The following is a 27,142-nucleotide window of genomic DNA, read 5'->3' as shown; positions in this document are numbered from 1 at the left end:
AAGTGTCTTAACTATGATCAGTCCAAGGGTAGCTATCTATGGTTCCAAAAGGTTCAAGAACTAATATATTTTATTTTAAAAATTAACATGCAAAGAACCTTTCTCCTTCCCCACCCCTAAACCCAGGAAAGAAAAACAACTCCTTCCTTGAAACATTCAAAGTCAAGCAAAATATATTTTCACATTGGCACATTCAAACATGATTGTCACACTATGCATACTTAGTCCATCTCCTGTCTGTCAGGAAGTGGAAAGAGTTGTAAATCATTGGTCCTCTGGAATCATGACTGATCATTGCATTGATCAGAATTTTTAAGTCTTTCAAAATTGTTCATTTTATTTGCATAGTAAAAGAAAAAAATATCTTAGAAACTCTTTTGGAAGTTGATGATAACAGAATGAACTTTAAACAAGCAATCAGACTCACTGCAGATGAGATGAATGATTTCAGTCAAAGTTAGATTAATTTAATATTTTCTAATGAAGAAGCCTTTTGTTTCTTCATGCCAGAATAAATTGTTCATATTTTCAATAATAAGGAGAAGCAATGAAAAGATTCATTTAGATTGCTTTTCTAGTGATTTTAAACAAAAAGGAAACACAAACCCTTTCAATTTATTCAACTGTAACATAATCCAATAGTTCTGGTGAGATTCAATTATATAATGGCTTAATTGAAAGTAAATTAAACAAGAATATGTCTAAGCTCTGTCACACTGAATGAGATTTTAAATTATGCTAGTAATGGACAGTTTTGGTTTGAGATTATGGTTTTTATTATGATGACATTTAGCTTTCAGGATAATCAATATAAACTTCACAAATATTTAGGTGCTATTTTTAGTTTCTCTTGGAGAGAAGAATTTTAGTGCTATGTATTAATTGAGGAAGAGAAGAAGGAAGATGATATTTTCCTAAGCTTTTTTTTAAATACAATTAATGTCATGCAAACTGATCAAGGAATTCAGTCTGTTTAGCCTGAAACAGAGAGGACAATCTTTTGGATAAGAAGACAATCTTTGTATTTAAATATATGAATTGCTATTACTAGGGAAGAGAGACTAGATTTATTCTGTGTATCACACATGGCAGAACTAGAATCAATGGGTAAAATTAAGAAAGAGAGAGAGAGAGAGAGAGAGAGAGAGAGAGACAGAGACAGAGACAGAGACAGAGAGACAGAGACAGAGACAGAGACAGAGACAGAGAGAGAGACAGAGACAGAGAGACAGAGAGAATTATTATATTTACTATATACCAGGCAATGTAACTGGTGAATTCCTCACTGTAATCTCCATTTGAAAAAACACCTGCACCAGTCATGCTCACTTCAAACTCTTAAGGCCATTGCTCAAAGAAGATGCTCCACTTTGCCACCAGGCAGATATCTTCCCCCACCTTTTTCTTGTTGTTCTTAAATTTCAGTAGTGTCTGACTCTCTATGACCCCATTCAGAGGGTTTTTTTTTTGTTTTGTCTTGTTTTTGCAAGATACTGGAGTGAATTGTCATTTTCTTCTCCAGCTCATTTTACAGATGAGGAAACTAAGGCAAAAAGGGTTAAGTGACTTTCCCAGGGTCACACAGCTAGTAAGTATTTGAGGCCAGATTTGAACTTAAGAAGACTCACCTTCCTGACTCCAGTTTAAGTACTCTATGTACTATACCACTTAGTGGTTTGCACTTTCCTTCTCCTTGCCCATTTTTCATCAACCTTTTATGTGTTGAATAAGGGACTAATTTGTTTTTGCTTTTATTTGTATCCCCCATATGTAGCACAATACCTGGCACATAGTAAATCTTTTTAAAATGTGCTCTCTCTGTGTCTCTGTCTTTGTGTGTGTCTCTCTCTGTCTCTGTCTCTCTGTTACTCTTTGTCTCTCTCTCTGTCTCTCTCTGCCCAACCCCACTCCACCTCAGACATAGGAGACAATATAAAGGCATGAAGTTAAGAGATAGAGTGATATTATTGAAGAACAGTGAGAAGGCCTGTTTGGCTGGATCTTAAAAAATACAGACGGGAGAATAATGCCCAGTAAGACTGGAAAGATAAGCTGGGTCCAGGTTGTATAAGGCTTTAAAAGATAGAGGAATTTATATTTTAGCCTAGAAGCATAAGGAAGCTACTTTGAGTTGGTTGGGTAGGGGAGTCATGTTCTGATCTTTCCTTAAGAAAAATTGCTTTAACCACAGTGTTTAGGTTGACATAGACTTCTGAGAGACATGAGAGAGGGAAGCAAATTTGAGGACAGTTACAGTTATAAAGAGAATATTATTAAGAGTGTTTACTGCATGCCAGGCACTGTACTAAGCTCTGGATATACACATACAAGCAAGACAGTAGTTACAACCAAGGACTTTATGATCAAATGGGAAAAGGCCATACATATCAAGGAGCTAGAATGCTGGTGGTGATGAGAAGGTGTGATATACTAGATGCATGACAAAGAGATAACAGGAAAGTGGCATGGGGCCTGCTTTCTAGAAAGATAAAACCGATGGGGATACAAAAAAAATCACTATACTCCAGAGTCCTACATTCTAATGGGGGAGAAAATACTCATAAAATATGTGTGCATAAAATAGATACAGTGCAAATGGAAGGTGATTTCAAAGAGAAGGCACCAGTTCTGGGAAAGGAAGAAATATTTACATAGCACTTGTCATGTGGCAGACACTGTGCTAAGTGCTTTACATTTATTATTGTTGTTATTGTTACTGTTATTTCATTTAATCTTCGCAAAGCACTGTGAGATTGGTGATATTCTTATTCTCATTTTATAGTTGAGAAAATTGAGGCAACCAGAGCTTAAGTGACTTGCCTAGTATAACACAGCTACTAAATGCCTGAAGTCAGATTTGAAATGAAGTCTTGCTGATTCTTGGCCCAGCACTCTATCCACTGTACCACCAAGCTACCTCTAACATTGGTTATTGGCAATGGTGGTAGGAACCAGATAGACCTCCTATAAAATGCAACATTTTAAGTGAGTCTTGGAGAAAGCTAAGCAGTGTCATTGAAAAAGGAAAGTATTACAGGTGTGTGTACATGTACAAGCCAGTGAAAAGTCACAGAATGTGGAAATACAGTGTCCTGTGAAAGGAACAAAAAGTAGATTAGAGTTGTTGGATTTTAGAATGTGACAAGCAAAATAAAGTATAAGAATACTAGAAAGAAAAGAAGGGGAGAGGCTGTGAAGGGACACACAGAAGACTTAGTTGACAGCATTTTCTATTATGTCATTAAAATAGTATGTTAGATGGTAGTGGGAGATAAAATTATGTAAGTAGCTAAAAACAAAATAGGGCAAAAGTAACTGAGAAGCAAAGATTAAGATTAATTTAGATGTAAAAATGACACTTGTGAGACAACTGAAGACTGGGAACCAAGGACTTGAAATGTAATTTACTTTGGAAAAAAATAAAATAAAGGTGAAATGAGAAGCCCAATCTCAAACTATAATGATGTCTTCTAAATAAGTTTTAAAAGGGGAGAAAAAAGATTTAACTGCCTTGTGTCCTGTAACTACATTTATTTTCTATATTTAAGGTATTTTTGCCACATTTCCACTAACATAAAAATGCTGAATTAAGTCAATTTTAAGATACATTTTTTGTTTTTTTAATGTATTTATTTTTAATGTTCTTTTAAAATGTTCTTCCAAATCCCATCTTTCTTCAGCTCCTCCCCTTCCCACTGAGCAGATAAGCAATATAACTTTTATACATATGAAATAATGAAAAATACATTTCCATATTTTCTGCATTAAAAAAGCTAGAAAAATAAGGTGAAAAATATATTTTAACTTACACCCAGTTTATCAGTTCTCTCTTTGAAGGTAGAGAGCCAATGTTAATCATGAATATTTCCAAATTGTCTTGGATCGTTATATAGATCAGAATAGCTAAGTATTTCACAGTTGTTTTTCCTTACAATATTGCTGTTACTATGTACAATGCTCTCCTGGTTCTGCACACTTCACTTTGTATCATTCACATAATTTTTACTAGACTTTTTTTTCCCTGAAACTACCCCCCCCATCATTCCTTATAGCAGAATAGTGTTCCATCACACATACACCATGACTTGTTCAACCATTTCCCAGTTGATGGACTCCCCTCAATTTCTAATTCTTTGCAGGCAGAAACAGAGCAGCTACAAATATTTTTGTAGTGGTATTTCTGGGTCAAAGGGTATGCACATTTTTATAATCCTTTGGGCATAGTCCCAAATTTTTCTCCAGAATGGTTGGATCAGTTCATAACTCCAACAATTTATTAGTGTATCTATTTTCCCATATCCCCTATAGCATTTATATTTCTGATACCTGTGAAATGATACCTCAGAGTTATTTTAACATAGATTTCAGAAGTGATTTAAAGCTTTTTGTACACCCTTAGATAGTTTTGATTTCTTCTTTTGAAAAATGCCTGATTGTATTCCCTGAATATTTATCAATTGTGGAATTGCTAATTTTTTCTATAAATTTGACACAGTTGAGAAATTAGGCCTTTATCAGAGAAACTTACTGTAAATTTTTTTGGTATTACTTCATTGTCTATGGTAACTTTTAGAATAATGTACTTTCCCTTATTATCTCTTTTAATTGGGTTTATTTTTGTCTTTTATGTGCCTGAGATCATGATTGCTACTTCTTCCTTTTTTTTCACTTCAACTGATGGTTATTAAATTCTGCTGCAGCCCTTTACTAGAACTCTGTGTATCATTCTATTTCAAATGAGTTTTTTGTAAACCATATATTTTTGGATTCTTGTTTGTAATCCATTCTACTATCTGCTTCAATTTATTGGTGGGTTTGTACCATTCACAGTCACAATTACTGTGTATTTTCCACCACTCTATTTGTTTCTGTTTATCATTGTCTCTTTCTTTTTGTTCTGTCCCTCCTCAAGAATCTATTTTGATTTGTGATCACTGCCTTTCTTACTGCATCCTCCATTTTATCACCTTCTTTCCTTTTTGAAATCCTTCCTCCTTTTATTTGCCATTTGGGTAAGATAGGTTTAATATGCCCAACAGAACATGTATCTATTTATACATAAAAAATATATATTCTTCTCTCTTTGAATCATTTCTGACTAACACGAAGTTCAAGCATTGCTTACCATCCTTCCATTTTCTCCTCCGTTTTAAAAGTTTTTCCTTGCACATCTCTTTCTTATGAGATAATTTTCCCCATTATTCCTCTTCCTTACTCCTTTTCCCAATGCATCTTTCTTTCTCACCCCTTCATTGTTTTAGGTCATCCCAACATAATCAACTCATACCTATGCCCTCTGTCCATGTAGATATCTTCTAACTGCCCTAATAATGATTAAGTTCTTAGGAGTTACATGTATCATCTTCCCATATAGGAATGTAAACAATTTAACCTCATTGAATTCCTTATGATTTCTCTTGCATGTTTAACTTTTTATGCTTCTTTTGATTCTTGTGCTTAAATTTAAATTTTCTATTCACTGCTGGTCTATTCATCAGGATTGCTTGAATGTTCTCTATTTCATTAAATATCCATTTTTAACTGAAGGATTATGCTTAGTTTTGCTGGTTAGTTGATTCCTACTTGTAATCCTAGCTGTTTTGACTTCTGGAATATTATATCCCAAACCCTCCTCTCCTTTAACATGGAAGCTGCTAAATCTTCTGTGATCATGACTGAGGGTCCATGATATTTGAATTGTTTCTTTCTGACTGTTTGAAGTATTTTCCCTTTTACATGGGAGTTCTGGTATTTATAATATTTCTAGGAGTTTTCATTTTGGGATCTCCTTCAGGAGGTGATTGTGGACTTTTAAAACTTTTATTTTGCCCTCTGCATCTAAAATATCAGGGCAATTTTCTTTGATAATTTCTTAAAAGATGCTATCTAAGCTCTTTGATCTTAACTTTCAGGCAGTCCAATAATTTTTAAATTGTCTCTCCTTGATCTATTCTAGATTAGTTGATTTTTTCTAATGAGATATTTCACATTTTCTTCTATTTTTCAATTGTTTTCATTCTTTTCTTTTTGTTTGATTGTTTCTTGATGTCTAATTGTGTCATTAGCTTCTATTTGCCCAGAACTAATTTTTAAGGAATAAATATACATACATGCATAAACACAAATCAAACGTAATTTCATGAGATATAAGCAAGTTAAGAGAAACAAAAATGTTCCCTTGTAGAAGATGGCACTTGAAATTAACCTTAAATAGAGCCAGGATTCAGAAAATTGAATTTGAGTAGCAAGAGTTTCTGAGGTGTGAGGGACTGCCCATTCAAAGGCCCAGAAGCTAGAGTTGGATTGTCACATATGCTAAAGAACAGGCAGTCCTGTGCATCAGGATTGTAAAGTCTTTAAGGGGTAGCAATATATAATCAACATGAAAAATATGGCTAGAGGACAAAGGACTTTAAGTGATAAAAAGAAGAGCTTGTATTTTATGCTAGAAGTTTAGTCAGCCACCGAAACTTCTTAATCAGGGAAGTCACATGATCATTTGTACCTTAGGAATATTGATTTTGTAGTTATGTATAAGATAGACTAGAGAGAGGAGAAATTAGATTGAAAGGGACCAATTATGATGCTATTACAGTAGTTAAGAAAATAAATGAAATGATGATGGAATGAATTAGGATGGTGGTCATATGAGTGTACAGAAGGTTAGAGAAGTGAATGATATTTTAGAGGTAGTATTACCTCCAAATGATTGGATGTGGTGCTCTGTAGGTTTGAAAAATTAAGGATCATTCTTAAAAAGAAAAGTGATTTCCTTGATAGGAATTGGGGAGTTAGGAGGGTGTGGTAGGATTAGGGAGTAACATAAGGAGTTCTATTTAGATATATTTAATTTATTATGCCAATAGGACATCTAGGTCTATATCTATATCTATATCCATGATGAAATTAAGATGATAGAGATTGGAGTTTAAAAGAAAGGTCTAGGTAATGATTTGTTAGTCAACTGCTGAGAGATGATATTTGAATGTCAGACTGATCATCAAGAGATGGAGTGTGGAGAGAAAAGAGAAAAGGAGCCCAAGATATAGCCAGCAGTTAAACCTACACAAAGGAGGGTTTAACATGGATGATTATCCTAAAAAGGAGAAGTCAGACAGGTAGGAGTAGAGAATAATTATCCATTCATGCTTGGCTTTGGAATACATTTTTTATACTTATAGAATGTAAGTTCATGTACTGAACATTCACAATATTTCAGCAAGTAATGATATCATATTAAAAAGGACCAATTTAAGCTGATCTTAAATGATAAGCTTCTCCATTTTAGTTATGTTTTTTTCTCATTAACAGTATTTTTGTATAAGATTGAGGTGTATAAAAGGCAGTTGTTTTGCTTTTCAATTCATTTCAACCGCCTGCCTTTGACTAGAGATGACAAACTGTTGTCTGTCTAAGGATCTTCTCAACCGGTCCTTGATGTATTTACAGCACCAAAATTATGCAAAAAAAATACTATGGAAGAACAGCTATAAGAAAACTTTTTAAGCACCCCCTGCTTTCTTGGGTAGGCTCTAGTTTGCCTCATCCTTCAATATGTGAATAGTTGTCACATGTTTCACAGCCCCAAATAGCTAGGTTGAAGCATTATTCATTTGACAATCTGAGAAGTCTTCAAGATGAACATCAATTAGTAGAAATGATTCAGACTTCAAGTGATCCCATAGTGATTGTTAAGATAATCTAAATGATAAAATTGTTTTTGTTAAGTAAATTTTAATAATGAAATGGGCTCTGTCAGATTTAAATATCTATCAGTCTATTGTCTATCATCTATCATTCTATATCTATGCATAATTTTATATCTATTTATCTATCAATCTGCCTATCCTTAAATGTATCTATCCAACCATCTATAATGTATGACTTTCCTAATTCCCAGGATATTTTAATATAATATATAGCAATTAAAATATTAAGAAATGGAATCATAATATTTAGTACTGGGAGGGACCTCAGTAATAAATTAATCCAACCCCTTCATTTTATAGTTGGGAAAACTAAAGTCTAGAAGATTAAAATGCTGTATTCAAGGTCACACTTGTATGTGTCTGAGTTCTGATTTTTGCAGTTAGAAAACTGGGATTTAAGTCAGAATTCTGCTTCTTACAACTTTTGTGACCTTTAGCAAATTCATACTTCAGATATATTCATTCACATTATCCAGAGGCCATATATTAGCTGTTTCCCTGTCCTCCTATGATCTTTATTTCCTCTCTTCCACATGCCCTTTTGCTCTTTCTTTCCAATTTTTGGAATTTTCCTCAATCATCTCTTCACTACAACCTGGAACTTGCCCCAGCCTTCCCTCTGTTCAGTCCCAACTTCTTTGCTGCCTTTTTTTTTTTAATCTGAGAGGTAACATAGTATAATGGATAGAGAACTGGAGAAAGGAAAATCTTGTTTTGAGTCCCATTTCTGAAACATCATAGTGATATTGGCCTAAGTGAGGGATTTAAACTTTTAGTGCCCTAGGCAGCTCTTTCGAAAGCTATAACTTTCAGAGAAGGTAATGAACTTAATTGGTAGAGGTCCCTCATCCAGGAGTTCCCTATGTTGGTAAAATAAATGGACCAACTATATCTCTATTCTATGTTACTCTCCTTTCTATCCCTCCATTTTCAATTTCCCTGGCTTGCTTTCTTAACTGGTCATAACATGCAATTTAAGTATATATGAGTAAATGAGAGGGACATTTTATATTTGCCTAAAATAACTTTAAAATTGGTGTGCAGTTCTTAGTTTGAGACCAACTACCCCACCCCACTTCACCAACCCCCCCCCAAAAAAAACCCTGCAAACTTGTGGATCAGTGACCTGAAATAAAAAAAAAAACTAGCACTCCCCCTTATACCCAATATTAAGAAGGTCCTTCTTCCTTCTGTAATGAAATGTTATAAAACAACTTTAAGGTTACAGAAAACCATATCTAAGTATGAAGTTAAAACAATACAACTCTGTGTTTTAAAATCCTTTCCTCTAGAAGATTATTGGAATTTAGACATTAAAGGAATCTTAGAGATCATTTCATCCTAGCCCTTCAGTTTAGCAACGAAGAAACTGTGATGAGGCCTAGAGACATTGAGTGATTTGGCCAAGGTCATGTGGGTTGTGGGTAATAGAACCAGTCTCCTAATCCAAATCTTCCAACTTCAGATTCTCAATTCACTCTCCCATCTGTCAGCCAGTACCTTAATTCAGTCCTTTAGTCCAGTGCTTTGAAATCTGCATTTATGTGATCTAAATGGATTTAAGCTCAGTCCTAGAATTTTAACCATTTCTGCATGGCTACCAGAGTATTTAGACTCATGAAAATGAAAGCTTACATAATGGATGATGGGTTGTGGGTTCTGTCATTTTTGTTCAACTGGCTCCATGTCTCTCATCAATAATAGGTGACTCATAACAAAAAAAAGTGTTTGATTTGTAATCAGCTCTATAAAATTAAAGAGATTAAACTTAACAGTATTTCAAAAATGCATATACTTTCTACTATTTTTTCAAAGAAGTATATTTTGGTCACAGTACATCGAAAAAAGAATCTCACTGACAGTGAGAGATGGGTGAGAGGTGGGCACTAAACTTTTTGGATATGCAAAGTAGCTATAGTTTTATTATATCTAGGAATTTCCTCCATCAGTAAAGGCTGCAACCTAACTAGAAGATATGTCTCAGGGAGCTGGATGAGGTACATAGACATTATGATTTACCCAAGAGTGTCAAACCCAGTGAATATCAGCTATGGGATTTAAACCCAAACCTTTCCTAGCCCAACATGCCCTAATGTCAAACTCCTCTGATTTAGTGCAACTTGATTAGGAGATATGGATAGAAATTAGAAATGTGAATTCAATGATATGGAGAACTCAAAAGACAAGAAAGAGGTGAGCAAAATCCTGCTACCCATTTGTGGCAATACCTTCTTTGCAACTTTATAGAAAGTTATGTAGAACATTGAGAGACTGTATTTTTCCCAGGGTCACATATTACACATGGAATATAAAAATAAAGTTACCGTGTTATATAATGAACAGAGCTTTCCTAGGAATTTGATTCCAAATTCCATCTGTGACATAGACATAAAATACGTTTGTTCATTTATCACTTCCTGTTAACTAACTTTTCACTTTGGAAGACAATGGCCTGCTTCTTGACAAATTTCTTTAATCTATCAAATTTAATAGCAGTTAAAAATTAATGACCAATATTTTTTAGGCTTGAACACATTTCTATAATCAACAAATAGTGATAATGAGGACTTAAATTTGATAGAGAGTAAGAAAAACTGTCTACATTGCTTTTCATAGAAATTGACAAGCATGGCATCATATAGTATTAATAACCTCTAGTTACATGGTATTTTATTCTTGAATAGTGTTTTTTTACACACAGGATCTCATTAATCCCCTGGAGGACTCTGTGAATTGGGTAGGAAATACATCATCCTTTGTTATTTTGTTGATAAATTGCAAGTGACTTATCCAGAATCATTGGGCAAGTAAGACTTTGGACCAAAGCTTGAACAAAGGTATCTTGACTTATACTCCACTGTTCTTCCTAGGACATCACCCTCTTTCTCAAGAGGAGATAACCTGAGGCACCTATTATTCTTATATAATAATGTTCATTTACATATTTATCAGGTCAATAATGATGTGAAGACATTTTTAATACCATCTCATGCCTCACCTAAAAGCTGAAGATCAAACTTATATTGTATATTTTAATATACAATTCAAAATTTCCCAAATGTAGTCATTTGGCTAATACCCTACCAGGTCTCTTTTAGTGAATGTATTTACTTATAAACAGTAGTTTCTTACCTTTGTGTCCCCAATGCTAAGCATGATGCCTTGTGTACAGTACCTGCTTAATAAATGTTTGTTGATTGATTAATTAAAATATAAGAATCTCACTCCACATGGTAGATGCCCCACTGTATTTAGAGTGATTTTAAAGCAGATTATAATTTGCCATTGATTTAAATGATTGATGCATTTGGGAATTGGGTAAACAAATTATTGTGTTGTATGAATGAAATAGAATATCATCACATTGTAAGAAATGGCAAAAGGGATGTTTTCAAAGAAAGATGAGGTTTGTCTGCACTAATGCAGAATAAAGTGAGCAAAATTAGGATGATTTATACAGTAATAACAATATTGCAGACAACTTTAAAATACTTAAGAACTCTGATCAATGAAGTGACTGATCACAATCCCAGAGGATCAATGGTAAAGAATACTAGCCACTTTGTGACAGAAAGGTGATGGATTTAAGGTGAAGAATTAGTCATTAGCACATTTTGGATAAGGTCAATGTGAAAATTTGTTGTGCTTCTCTATGCTATTCATTACAAAGGTACTTTTATTTTTATGTTTTTACATTAGGGGACATAGAGTTGGGAAGGTGAGGAGTAATATTGATAGAGTTGCTAAGAAGAAAAAATAGAGAAATGAGGAGTAGAGTAGAAGGGAGAGAAGAAAAGAGGAAAGGATTATTATTAGACCTGCACAATATCAACATTTTTTTTTACTTGACTATATTTTTAACCAAGGTTTTTTTCTTCTTTTTTTAATTTAAGAGGGAAACTCAGAGGGAGGAATAGATAATGATAGAATTGCCAAAAAATGGGTTCACTGAAGCATTTTTAAATAAGTTCATAAAAGAGAATGTAAGGATTGTCATAAGGAAACAGATAAGGAGTAAAGCTTTGAAGGTTACATCTTGAATTTATTATTTACTTAAAAGGGAAAAGCAAGCTGTATGGAATAGACATTTACAGTTTTGTGTACAATCTTCTTTTTTGTCCATTTTATATGTGTAATTACTCATTTTGTGTTTTCAAGTTCATAACATAAAATAAAATAAAATAAATTATATGGGAATCAATGAAGTAGCCAGGCAGTTCATTAGCTATTCATTCTTCTTTCAGAACTGGTCCAGATATCCAGCAGCCAAGATGGCAGAATAAGCAGTAAATTGCCATAACTATCCCATATTTACCTCCAAACAACCATAAAATAGCACCCCAAAACAAATTCTGGAACAACAGAAACCGCAAAAAAATGGGGTGGAACAATCTTTTAGCCAAAGAAACTTGGAAGATTGGCAAGAAAGGTCTGTCTGCCTTGGGTTAAAGGGGAATGCAGTCCAGGAGGGGAAGCATCACAGCAAACAAGCAGCAAGCCCTGCCTCAGCAAACCAGTGGGATATCCTGAGCCCCAGAGCAGTAGAGCAGGCAAATCTCTACACCAGTACCCCCGACATACCTCAGCATAGCCAGGGGGAGAGAGACTCCAGCTCTAAGAACCACTAAGTGCTCCAGCAAAGCACATTATTTACATCCCTACATGGGAAGATGATTCTTGTAATTCTTAAAAATTGCATCACTAACAGTACAATTAGAAGGAATATACATAGACATAGGGTATAAGTACAAGATAAATTTAAGGGAATGACATAAAATAATTAAGGGATGAGAAAGAAGAGGATATTGGGTGCAGAAGGAAGAGAGAGGTAAAAAGGGGTAAACTACTTCACATGAAGAGGCACAAAAACTTATAACAGTTGGGAGGGGAGATAGGAAGGTAGGCAAAGGGCATTTCTTGAACCTTACTCTCATCAGTATTGGTTTTTAGAGTGAATAATACACATAATCAGTTAAATATAGAACTGTTTCTTACCCCACAGGAAAATAGGATGGGAGAAGATTAAGTAAAAGTGTGGGGGCACTGAAAGAAGAGAGGGCAGATGAGGGGAGGCAGCAGACAGAAGCAAAACACTGTTGAGGAGGGAAAGAGTGAAAGGAGAGAGAGAGTACATACAGGAAGAAAAATATGATGGAGGGAAATACAGTTAGTAATCATAAGTATGAAGGAGAATGGGATGAACTCTCCCATAAAATGGAAGTGGATAACAGTGGATCAAAAACCAGAATGCTATAATATGTTGTTTACAAGAAATATACTTGAAACAGAGAGACATCCATAGAATAAAGATAAGGAGCTGGGGCAGAATCTATTTTGCTTCAGCTGAAGCAAAAAAAAAAAAAAGCAGGTGTAGCAACCCTGATCTTCGACAAAGCAAAAGCAAAAACAGACCTAATTAAAAGAGATAAGTAAGGAAACTACGTCTTGCTAATAGGTACCATAAACAATGAAGTCATGTCAATATGAACATATGCATGAAGTAGTATTGCATTAAACTCTTAAAGGAGAAATTAAATGAGTGACAAGTTTATGACTAAGTAAGGGATAGCATTACAAAATGTAAAATAGATAATTTTGATTATATTAAACTAAAAAGATTTTGCACAAACAAAATCAGTACAACCAAGATTAGAGGGAAGCAGAAAGCTGGAAAACGATTTTTATAGCAAGTCTTTCTGATAAAGGCCTTATTTCTTAAATATATAGAGAACTGAGTCAAATATATAAGAAAACAAGTCATTTCCTAATTGATAAATGTTCAAAGATTATGAATAGGTAGTTTTCAGCTGAAGAAATCGAAGTTATCTCTATAGATATATGTAGAAGTGCTCTAAATCACTTTTGATTAGAAAAATATAAATCAAAATAACTCTGAGGTACTGCCTCATATCTATCAGATTGGCTAATGTGACAAAAAAGGAAAATGATAAATTTTGGAGAGGATGTGAGAAAGTTGGGACACTAATTTAGTTGGTGGAGTTGGAAACTCACCCACTCATCCTGGAGAGCAATTTGGAACTATGCCCAAAGGGCAACCAAACTGTACATATCCTTTGATCCAGTAATACCACTACTAGGTCTGTATCCTCAAGAGATCATAAAAAAGCATCAATGTGTGCAAAAATATTTGTAGCAGCCCTTTTGGGTGGCAAAATATTGAAAATTGAGGGGATGCCCATCAATTATAGAATGGTTGAACAAGCTGGGGTATATGAATGTAATGGAATACTATGGTGCAATAAGAAATGATGAACAGGGAGATTTCAGGGAGAAAAACAAGGAAAAACTTGTATGAACTGATACAGAGGGAAATGAGCAGAAACAGGAAAGCATTATGCACAATATCAGCAACATTATGTGATGATCAAGCCAGCAGCAATGCATGACTCAGCTCTTCTCAGCAACACAATGATCCAATACAGGTACAAAGGTCTCATAAAGGAAAATGCTATCCACATCCAGATAAAGAATTGATGGACTCGGAATGCTGATTGAAGCATATTTTTCCCACTTTATTCTCTTTTTTTGTGTTCTTTTTTAGTTTAATCTGTTTCTTCTTTCACAACTGTGACTAATATAGAAATATGTTTTACGTTATAGCACATGTATAACCTATATCAATTTGTCTACCATTTTAGGAAGAAGGGAGGGGAGGGAGGAAGGGAAGGTCAGAGAAAAATTTGGAACTCAAAATCTTATAAAATGAATGCTAAAAATTGTCTTGACATGTAATTGAGAAAAATAAAATTCTATTAAAGTAAAAAAAATAGAACTGGTCCACCTCCTTTTCCACACAAATATTTCTTGGATAATATATTCACACTATTTCTTAGAGTATAAATATTATAAATTGTGCTGCAATACAACATAATATATGGGATATAATGCTAAATAATGAATATTATGTTGTTTCATATTTTATGCAAAAAGTATTATTGTGTAAGTTACACAATAATATAAATTCAGAAAGATACATGGTAGGTATAAATAAGAAGCAGCATTTTACAAAGAAAGACTAGCTCATAAGCAATGGGGACAAACTAAACCATTAAGTAAAATAAAGTTGGAGAAGGAGATGTCATGTTCTGGTAGAAAACTGAGGGTTATCAGATGATTAGCTTAGTAGCTATACTTGTTCCAATAAAATGTTGATAAGATCAAAGACTTCCATTATGTTGGGCATAGGTTCTATCAAGTACTTACAGGATAACATGATATGACAGTTTAAAGACAGCCACCTCTTCTTGTGATTTTTTCAACTCAAACCTCCTTGCCATCATTCTTCACACACGCCCCTTTAGTCCTATCACCTTTTCTCTTCTTTGGCAGATTGGCTGCACAAGCATCCCCTCATTTCTCAAACCTCTGATTGCCTCCTCTACTAGTTCCTTCTCTACCACCTACAAACATGTGGACTTCCCGATTCTTAATAAGCCTTCACTAAACCATACCTTCCTCTCAAGCTACTATCTTGGATCTCTCCTTCCTTTCTCAGTCAAATGTCTTCAAACATTCAGTGCCTCCATCCCCTCTCCTCTTATGTCTCAAACCATTGCAATCTAGCTTCCAACCCAATCAGTACACTTATACTACTTTCTCCAAATTACCAATTGCCAAATCTGATGATCTTTTTTCAATTCTTGTCTTTCTCAAATTATCTGCTGCATTTGATATTGTTGTACCTCTCTCATACTGGAAACTTCTCTGGATTTTCATGACCATGTTTCGTGGTTCTTCTACCATTCTGGCCATTCCTTCTCATTCTCCTTTTCTATTTCTTTTTTCCTCTAATTGTGGATGTACCCCAAGGTTCTGTGAATATGTGTGTGTGTGTGGGGGGGGGGACTTCTATGATGTCTCACCTGATGACCTCATTAATATTCAATCAGTTTAATTATCATATCTACATGGATGATTGCTCGATCTATATATTTATCGAGTCTCACATCAACAGCTCCCTCACCAAAAAGCAAAACAATTGATTTGTTCAGCCCTGACCTCCACTTTCCTGTCTCTAATTCTTTTTTGGATATCTTGAACTGAATATCACTTGGATATGAGAGAAAACCACTGATTTGGGGAGATCCAAAGTTCCCCCTTTTCCAAAAGTTCTGATTTCAAAAGTTCAATCTCTTGAAGGATATTACTGCTAATGAGATTGGAATAACTTTCTTAATAATCCCATTCAGCCCCCACTTAGGTGAGGAAGCCATTGAGCTCTACCCAGATTTGGGTGAGGATAAATTCTTTGAATACATTACCCAAGGCTGGAGGTGGTCTGGGTATAAAAATAATCTCTCTTTGACATGATGTCACTCTCAGCCCCTCATTGTGATTTTCATTTTCTCATTAATTATTAACCAATTAGAGTTTATTGCCACTCAGGAACAACCCTTTTCCAAAGGGCATATAAGTTGTAAGCCTGCCATCATAATGACCTTTGGCATTTGAGTGTCATTGGTCCTTCCATTAAAATGCTGACATTATTAATAAAATGATTAAATTAACCAGAAATACTGTTGGTCAAAATTTTTAAATATCACAGACATCTTAAACTTAACACATGTAAAACTGAATGCATTATTTTTTCTCCCAAATCCTCCCCTATTCCAAACTTCCTTATTTCAGGTTTAGAATACCACCATCTTCACAGTCACCCAGGCTCACCACCTAGATGTAATCCTTGACTCATCACTCTCTACCACTCCACTAAATCCTATTGATTCTACCTTCACAGCATATTTCATATATACATCTTCTCTGACATTGTCACCACCCTTGTACAAGTCCTTGTCACCTTGTTCCTTGACTCTGGCAATAGTTTTCTGTTTAATCTCCCTAACTCAAATTTATCCTCCACTTAGTTATCACAGTGATATTCTTAAAACTCTGATTTGATCATGTTACTCTTCTATTCAATAAACTTCAGTGGCTCCTTAGTTAACCTCTACAATTCTATAAAATCCTGTGTTTGGCATCTAAAGTTCTTCATAATGTAGTCTCTCCTTAGCTTTTTAATATCCTGACACCTTTTTCCCCTCCACATAGTCTGGTAGCCAGTGATTCCAACCTCTTTTTGATTACTTACACAAGACACACCTGTCTGGGCATTTTCACTGATGCTTTCCCCATCATATCTGGAATTCTCACCTGTATGACTTCCTCATCTGGAGTCCCATGACTTCTTGAAAGACTCATTGAAAATCCTAACTTTTGCCAGAAATCTTTCTCCATCTACATTAATTCTATTACCTACCCTCTGAGGTTAACTCCAGTTTTTCCTGTATATATCTTATTTGTGTATAGTTGTTTGTATGTTATTTTCCCCATTAGATTGTAAGCTGTTTGAGGGCAGGGGATATTTTTGCCTATTTTTGTATCTCCAGAGTTTAGCACAGTTTTTGGCACAAAGTAGATGATTAATGAATTAATAAATACTTGTTGACTTGAAGTTCATTGGCATCAATCTTTTCAGAATATTCAGTTACCAACACCATCCCTTCCATTTTGGATTTATTCTGCATATGTTCATATATGTACACATTGCCTCCACTGCTCAAATATGTCTCATAAAGTTAGAGATCATTCTATTTTTATTTTGAAGTTCCAGGAACAAGAACAGTTCTTAGCACACAAGTAAATGCTTAATAAATGTTTGTTGATTGATGTTACTGGAGGGAACTGCTACACTTGGGAGATAGCATGTTCATCAAATTATTAATATAAATTTAAAAATACTTATGGTCTGAATGTAATTAGCACATGTGTGTATTTGATAAGTAAATGCTGTGAGTGATAATGAACTCTGCTACCTACTTTAAATAAAATTTAGTCAATGTTATTAATGGTGATAATTTCTACTCAAAACACTCACGAGTTACTACTAAGAAATGTAAATATATTTATAAAACAGAGTATCTTGGCATTTAACATTTATATATTTATTAAAAATTTCAAAACTTCCTCGTGGCATTAGTGTAGATAACTCTTTCACCAGTATTAATCATATCTCCTCTCTATGCCCAAATGAAGGTTTCTCTAGGCAAGGAGCAGCCTAGCTAATTTCTAGAAGGTCCAACAATTAGCAGGAAGTTGTTCATGAGATAATGATAATTAGCTAGGCTGATCTTTGAATGATACACATACACAGTCTTCCACTAAACCATCAACTAAAGCCCACTTTAGTGTCTCATAATGGCATGGAGGTGATTGGATTTTTGAAAGCTCTTTGCAGGGAGAAAGGCTCTGGTTTATCCTACTAATTATAACCATAATAGGATGTATTAAAAAATCATTCCTCATTATGGACATTTGATTATTATATCCTAGGACACTGCCTAACATATACAATATATGCAATAGATAGAGCATTCATTCAATGATTACTCTGTGTCAGGCACTGTGCTAAACACTGGATACAAATATAAGGATCCTTAATTCTCAAGGAATGTACATTCTAATGGACAAAGACAACAACCAAAGGGTATGGAGAGTGGGAGGGAGTGGGGGAACACCCATGACAATGTGATATGGAGATGGCCAGGAAATGATATGGAGGCATGTGTACCTGAAAGATAAAACAAAAGTTCACTTATCAGAGCCAGGGCATCCAGGGTCAGAGTCCAATGTTGTTATGGGAAAAGAGGAGGATGATAGCTGGAGTGATTGTAGCATAGTGAACAGATGAACAGGAAGTGGCCCTTGTGAATAACACATTCTATTCTATTTCCTGCTGTCTTTAAGCTTCCCACTGTATTATTTAAAACATCAGCTATGAGTAAGTTACCACTTTCATTATGACTAAGTTCTTGGTGCCAAAAAAAAAATTAAAGTCATTTTTCAGGGATTGGGCCCAGCTGTATTGGGATGTCCATTTCATAATAAAAAGGTAAACCTTCCAGAATGGAACAGAAGTCACTACATTATTGGTGTTCTAATCTATAATCACTTTTATTCTCTTTACTGAAAACAAAAGTTTTCCTATGAAGGGAACTTAGCTTGTTGAGTCATCAGGTCTCTGGTGACATTCTGAATGCTCTGAGTGATATTCTTTGCCTTGGGCAGTAGACATCAGGTAATCTGGTAAGACTTCTGCCCCATGGTTTCTTGTTTTTTAAGACTATAGATTAAATCTGAGGAGGCTATTAAATCCAACAGATCGTGAATGTAAATAAAATACTGACCCATTGTAAAGAATTTCAGACATTAAATGTCCATTAAAATGGACTATTTAGAATAGGTAATAGTAATAATGTTTGTTGAGGTCCATTGTTGATTGTCAAGGTCCATTGTGCAGAATAATAGGCCTCACAAAATAAGATGAACCAATCAATGATGAAATAAATAGACCCTTTTAATTGACATCTCAATGGGAGCCAACTTGCTTAACTGAAGATGCCTGAGACAGTGGAGTGGGGGGGTGTAACAGAAACAAGAGAATGACAAGAGGTAAGAGTAGTGAGGCCCCTATACTATTATCAAATGGCTTTTCTAAACTAGGTGGCATATTAGAAAGAGTGGTGACCTTAGAGTCAGGAAGATTCAAGTTCAAATTCTGTTTTAGACAATTACTAGGTATGTGACCCTGATAAGTAATTTAATAATTCTGTGCTTCAGTTTCCTAATTTAAAAAATTAGGAGGTTTGGGTTCAATGACCTAGAGGAATTCTTCCAGTCCTAGATCTATGATCCTATAGGCTAACTGTGCCTCCTTCTACATATCCCACTCACACTCACACACACCCTTGGGACCTGAAACTAAAACCTTTCTATCAAGACTTGGAAAATTAAAGAAGGGTTAAAGCCCAAGGATGTTTCTAGGGCAATTGGGATATGTAATTTTTTTAGACAATAGCTGGTGATCCACAATGGACTTATGATAGGCCACTTCTGGAACCTGGCACAATCCTTCTTCTGACTTTGTCTTAGACCTTTCATTTCATCTTTATCCCATGCTTCAAGATAACTCAATTTTTTATGAGGAGAGATGGAGTCCCACATAAGCAAGCCTGATAGTTTTCCCACCTCTGAAATCACAGGCAAGAAGATATTCAGCAGCCAATAAATTGAATGTTTTGGAGCCGCAAGATTCAGTCAAGGAATCATAGTACAGATATGGTGGATTCTAGATAAGGAGGTAGAAAGAAAAATTAGACCTGCTAGTCAGTGCTGAAAGAAGAGGTTGTTTTCTTAGAGATCAGATGGTAAAACTGGAGGTGAACTACAGGTTCTAGCAAGGATTACCAAGCAGGAAGCATTGGCATGGCTAGGTCATAGGCAGCTTATTAATTAGAGAAAAAGAAGCCAAGAAAAGTCTTTGATTATTCTGAATTAGACAACAATGGTGATGATAAATAACAGATATATGACTTTTAATTTGCAGAACACATAAAATGTATGATCCCATATTGATTCTCAATAAAAACTTTGCAAATAGCCACTACAGATATTGTTATCTCTGTTTTACAGATAAAGATGTAATCAGGGGATTAAGTGACTTACCCATCCATGACTACAGACATGGAAGCTGTCAAAGGTAGAATTTGAACTGATTCTTCCCAACTCAATCCTGCATTCTGTCCATTATACCACATCACTAGGATAAATTAGCATTTTTCACATATATAAATTAAGGATATTGTATAAGGAAGAGGTCCTTATGTTATTTGTTCTTTGTATATGATGACTAGGACTATATTACGACAAAGATCATGAGGATAGTTAGCTAATTATTAGCAGGAATGGTTTGCCCAAGTCCTTCTGAAACAGCCTAAGGCCAATGCTGTTTCTAAAAGAACAATTCTTTAGCTATATAATGCCATATAAGACCTTGAATTAACCAAATATTTCCCTCAGTGGGTGGTTAGAAAGTAAACTCCCTATAAGGTACAATTAAATGTTTTTTTTTTTTTAGTGTAGCAATATAATTACATATATTTAATTCTGACAATTAGCATATTTAGAGCCTTCTAATTAAAAATAAAAAAAGGCTTAAGCTTGAAACCATTTCATACCATAGTAACCAGTTAACCAAAAAAAAAAGCGTGTAGTAAGCATTTTATGAGGGGTATAATAACTGCCAACCTAGGGAGCAATCAAAAATGGTTTATCTATCAGGAGACAAAATTAGCAATAAAAAGAAATCGAGTCTTGTCATTTACTCATCTTCCTAGCTCTTTTCTTGGAGATCAATTGTATTAGCCATCTGTGCTAATGAACATGGTTTAAACAACCAACATATATATTTCCAATAAATTTCCTTTTCCTCATAATCATAAACACAATGGTTCTCAAATCTGTGGAAGGACATTGGGCTTGATGACTTTGAAAAACATTGCCTTTGGAATTGTTCTGGGTGATGATGATGATGACAATGATGATGCTTTTTTGAGTCTGGCATATTGGGTCCCCTTGGGTGCACTACCGTTTTTGTAGAATACAGATGGAGAAAGTTTCGGGCAAATAATGTCTGTCAGCTTAGAGTAATGTTGATACTGTTAGGAATTAAACCCATTATATGTAAAAGATTTTCTCCTGCATCAACAGAACTGCTGACAGTGAAAGTGGCAATTCAAATTAACATGTGAGTCAATATCCCTACAATATCACTCCTAAAGATGTTATTTGATGATGGAACTGTCATGCTGAGCAGTAAAATTATCCTATCTGACCTTCACACTAACACTATAAAATAATTTGCAGTTAAATAAGGTATTATTTACAAATCCCATGAGTCTGACTTCCTGTTTCATTATGGGTTGATTATAACATTTTAGAAAAGGAGCTTTTATGCATTACAAATATAAAATATCTTTATTGAATTATTCTTCTATAGTCTCTCTTTGGCATGGAGATATACCTATAATTTTAAAAGCTATGCCACTGGAACACAATTTCTGACAGGTTCTACAAGCCAGGAAGCCTTTCTGTATGTCTTTGCTACTAGCAGTATTACATATCTGTCAGCTGCTGCTGCTGCTGCTGCTGCTGCTGCTGCTGCTGCAGCTGCTACTACTACCACTGCTGCTGCTGCTGCTGCTGCTGCTACTACTACTACTACAACTACCACAAAATTCACTAATGGCCATCTTAGTAAGACTTAAAGGGCTTTTGATCATCTTGACTGGGAGGATTGAAACTGAAGAAATTCCAGACCCACAAAATATTGAGGTATCAAAAATTCTACCTAATAAAGCAGATTCAGAACTTAGAAAATTGATATTAGTTGTAATTATATTATTCAATTTGGAATGTAAGAAGTTTTATAGCAACAATCTTATATTTGCTAAAAAAAATGAAAAGGATTTTTATGACATTTGAAATATATAGTAAGCCAAACACAAATAACATTAAAAATTAGACATTGATTAATGTCATTCAGCATCAAGTTGAACAGTGTTATTTTGCTGCAGTTGATAGCTATGTCATTAATATGTTCTTAGATTTATTTCATATACTGGCTATTTCCCAGTGACTATTCTTATCACCATGAAACTGTGATCTTGTCAATGTGGATGTACTCTCTAATGACAGAAATGGAAAACCTCCCCACACTTTCTCTTGCAAAGAAATTATTATTCAAGTTTTTTCTTTCTTTGGAGGAAGAATGCTAATGTCCATGTATGACTTAAGTGTGTTTTTCTTAGTTATTTCTACGTACTTTCTAACCACTTCACCACTGTCACTATAGAAGCAGAGGCAACCTATCAGTTACTAAACTCTACATATCTTTTGACTTAACAATACTGTACCAAGACTGTTACCCAAAGGGATCAAAGAGAAGACGGAAAAACCCTATGCTTAGAAAAATAATCTAGAATATCTTTTCATTGTAGCCAAAGTTTGAAGTTCGAGAGGTGTCCATTTGTTGGAAATGGTAACACAAATTATGGTATATGAATGTAATGAAACATTATTATGCCATAAGAAATAACAAAATGGACAATTCAGAGTAAAGTAGGAAGACCTCTATAAAATGATACAGAGTGAAGTGATCCTAACTATGAGAACAATTTGTAAAAATAAATAAATATATTAATAGACAACAACATTAAAAAAGATTTAAAAAAACACCATAGACTTGAATTCTGACCAAAACAACAACAAACTAAATGTCAAAAGACAAAAAATGAAACATGCTGCCCATCTCTTACCAAAGAATTAACATACTTATTTGGACAAGGAAAATATATAAATTTATTTTTCTGGATTATGCATTTTTGTCATTATGGTTATATTTTTCATTTTAAAAGAATTATTCATTGTGGAGGAGATAAATTCTTTCAAAAAAGAATGAATAAAATAAAGTAAAAAATAGTAGTTATCCAAACACTGCTAGGCAAATTTTGCATTTCTATCTGCTTTAGAAGTCATCAGGAACAAAAAAAAATCATCCCTTAGAAATAAATTTCTGAATACTTGAAGTAGCTAAGACCCCAATGGATAAAGCACTGGACCTGGAGTCAAGAAGGCCTGAGTTCAAATACAGCCTCAGACATTCACTAGCTGTGTGACCCTGGAAAAGTCACTTTAACTTTGTTTACCTCAGTTTCCTCAACTGTAAAATGGATACAACATTAACACTTACCTAGCAGGGTTGATGGGAGGAGCAAATGTGACAATATTTGTAGAGTAATTAGCCCAGTGCCTGGTGTGTAGTAGACACTATATAAAAGCTGATTATCTTCCCCCTCTCAGCTCTCCTGCCCAATTATTTATGTTTTCAAGTGATGAACATGATCTATATTTTGCCTGTAATTGAGGCCTTTCTAGTTTGATGTAACCTACTAGGATCCTTGCTCTGCTTTTAATACTTAATTCAAGATGTCTTACCTCTGTGTCTTCTTGAGGCAGATGAGTGGGTCATTTGTGAAGGCTTTTTGTCATGACAAACATAAAACTAAAACTTAGCATTGCTCCTAAATTTCTCAAAATATTTCCTCCTTGCTTCATCTCTTGTATGACTGCAGTCAGAGTTAAGTAGTCAGGGGAGGGGAAACTACATATCACATAGATGAGACACCCCAAAAAAATAATCTTGGTACTTCATTCTGTCAAAATTCCATATAGACTGAGACAGTTTACCTGATACAATCAAGCAATTTAAGTTTTTTTTAAAAGGAGACCACTTAGTGGAGAAAATATAATTCCCTCTCCCGATCCCCAGATTTGACTAAGTGCACAAAAACCTACAAAGAGGGTGCATTAATATATACCTAGTGACCACTGATGCTGGAAATGTAAGATGGAAGAGGACAGAATAAGAATAAAGAGTTATAATACATTAATGCATTTTGATGTTTTATTGGTGACTTTTCATATTACTGTCATTTTCCATTACCCCCTGTTCTAATAGAACCATTCCTTTTAACGAAAAAAGTGTAGTCATGGAAAATAAATTAAGGTATTGACCATACATGGTTACATGTACCTTGTGTCAAACCTGCAATTTCATCATCAGTCTTCTGGAATCAAATGGTCATGTCATTGATGTGAGTTCTTATTTCTGTTAGTGCTATTCTTTTTTACATTATTGTGGTCACCATATATATATATACATATTATATATGTTTCTCTTTTGGCTCTGCTTAATTGCTCTGTGTGTGTGTATGTATGTGTGTGTGTGTGTGTGTGTGTGTGTATTTCTCAAGTTTTCTGATTTCTTCAAAATCTTAATTTCTTTTAGTTCAATAATATTCCAGTAGAGATATGTACCACGATTTGTTAAGTAATTCCCCAATAAATAGGGACAGTCTCTTTCCAATTCAGGGTGGGAAGTATTGCTAGAAATATTTATGTATATGTAGGCACTTTCCTCTGTCTTTGAACATCTTGAAGTTTATGGAGAGAAGATATGTAGTTGGCCATCTGATCACTTTTCCAGTGCTGTTTTCCAGAACAGTTGGACAATTTTGTATCTCTACCAAAACGTTTTAGTATTCTTCACAGGGAAATAGAAACACATATAGAATTTACTTTTTTTAAATGAACCAAGAAGATGTATTCTGCATCCAATCATAGTATTTCTATAATAAGCATAATTCTTAAAAAAAACCATAACAACTTGTTAAAGTAGATTGATGGAATTCTTTATTTTGTAGGAGTGGAAACAGAGGCATGAGCTTCAGTGACTCATGTAATTACCTAACGATTCAGTGGAGGACTTCAGGTTTAGAACTAATAGAACTAAAACAGCACTGGGGTTGGAGTCAGTTTTGGATTTGGATCCTGACTCTTCCTTCTTCTATCTTGAAGAAGTCAATCAAACTTTCTAAGCCTCAGTGTCCACAATGATAAGATATTTCCTTACATCCCTTTCAGATTGGGTGTGGGGAAAGCATTTTGCAAACTGCAAAATATTACATAAATTTATTACACTGTTCTTATTGAATCTTAAGGCCTCCCAGTTAATAATTTGCAGACTTACAATAAGTGAAGATATTAGCCATGATCCTGAGGATATTGGGACTAAGGTATTCACAAATATTTTGTGTTATTAACTGTTTCATTACACTAGTAGTTCATTTGAGATTTTCTCTTCAATACCTACTTATTGTGCTTTGGAAATATTGAATCTTTGGCAAAAGGATCACACCACTGGAACAGTACTAACAGAATTTTTCGTCATTGATTTCTTTCTCGACAACATAATGAAAGCAGAGATAACAGGTGTAAGGGCTAAGATATGAGTAGAGAAGTTACCCAAATTGCTCATAAAAATGTTAATTGCATCCAGTGAGAAGATGGTTCATTTTGAAGCCCAGTGGATGCATGATGCATATTTCTTTACTAAGTAGGCCAAGAAACTAACAAGAAATACTGGGGTTTATGAATATCAAAGCCTGAATTGTACTAAAGAAATTTATAATTAAGGTGGATGCTTTATGTCTCACAATATTCACTAGAGTTTTATTCAATTGAATTGACTAATTTTTAAAGGATATGTGGTTGTTGCTTTTTCCTAATGACATGATAAGATGTGATTAGTCACACTAAGCCTACAGTCTATGGTTCCTTAAGGAGTTAGGCTAATCTTGTTAGTTTGGGAATCTAAAAAAAAATACAAAAAATAAAAACAAACAAACAAACAAAAAAACAAGTTATATAGGACAGACAGATCCTTGGTATAGGCTATTTCCTATAGTGTAATTATAGTGTAATTATAGTGTAATTTCCTATAGTGTAATTACAGTGTAATTATTTCCAGAAATCTGGCCAACCAAATTGGTGCATTTATTGACCAATGTCTTTCTTAACAATTAGGAGGAACAAAAAAATGGAAGGGACTGCCTCAGGAAATATTAGGTTGTACTTATTGAAGACATTCTAACAGAGGTTGGATAATCACTTGTTGAAGCTGCTATAAAAGTATTTCTTGAAATGTTTCATTTTTGTCTTTGTACCCTCTGGGCCTAGTACAATGTTTGGTAAATGGTAGGTACTTCGTAGATGCTTGGTCATTCAGTGACCAAACAAAAGTAAATTATCTGACAGATGAAAATTTCTTTTGCTGATATAGGATGATCAGCTACACTTGCAATTATTTCAACCCCTAGCACACCCTTAAGAAATTGATGGATCATTTTCATGTCTTCAAGCTATGCCAAATTATAGAAAAAAATGTTTTGGATGTGGACAAAAATTAAATTCTAAGATCTTCTGTGAAAAAAAGTATTTTTTGATCAAGCATCATTTGGACTAATTCACTTGTGAGGTTACATACGTCTCTAAGACATGTGTGTCTACATATGTCCAGAGATGTAGCTATTGCTTTTTCTCATTCATCTCTCCTTTTCTGTGTAATATGTTGGCTGGAAAAATATTTATGGATCTGTATCTATGTGTATCTTAGAATCTGTGTTATGTATCTCTTATTACTTGTCTTTGTTTATAATGTTGTGTCCTTTTCCTTCTTCATGTCTCTATTTCCTTTCTTCCTTCCCTTTGAAAACAAAATGGAACTTACTGGCCTTTTTTCCACTTCACTTTTTCTCACTTCCCCATTTCTACCAAAGATAGAATCTTTTTCCTCCTGATCACCTATGTTTGAAATTTTGGTGTTCCTTGCCTTAATACTTTCCCCTATAATATCCAAATCAGTTATCACAAGCTGTTGGTCCTAATTCTTTTCTCACAGTTTTGAAATATCTTTTGTGTTTATAGCATCCTCTTTTTGAAATATATTCCCATCTTTTCCCTATCCAGATTATTCTTTCTTTTAAGAAAAAATAAAATTGAAAAAAAAAACCTAATGCATCCTGTTGATCTTGTCTTTGAAATATTTATTGCATCTGCAATTCCTTCTATATTCCCACTGTAATTATATCAGTACAGGTCTACATTACTACCTCATTACTACCTGTCTGGACCAATTCAATAGTCTCTCAGCAGGTTTTCATCCATCTCTTCTCTCT

Source organism: Vombatus ursinus, unplaced genomic scaffold (genome assembly GCF_900497805.2).
Source record: "Vombatus ursinus unplaced genomic scaffold, bare-nosed wombat genome assembly UNPS02014820.1, whole genome shotgun sequence".
Classification (NCBI taxonomy): domain Eukaryota; kingdom Metazoa; phylum Chordata; class Mammalia; order Diprotodontia; family Vombatidae; genus Vombatus; species Vombatus ursinus.
The sequence above is the reverse complement of the archived record's forward strand: the minus strand, read 5'-3'. Positions refer to the sequence as shown.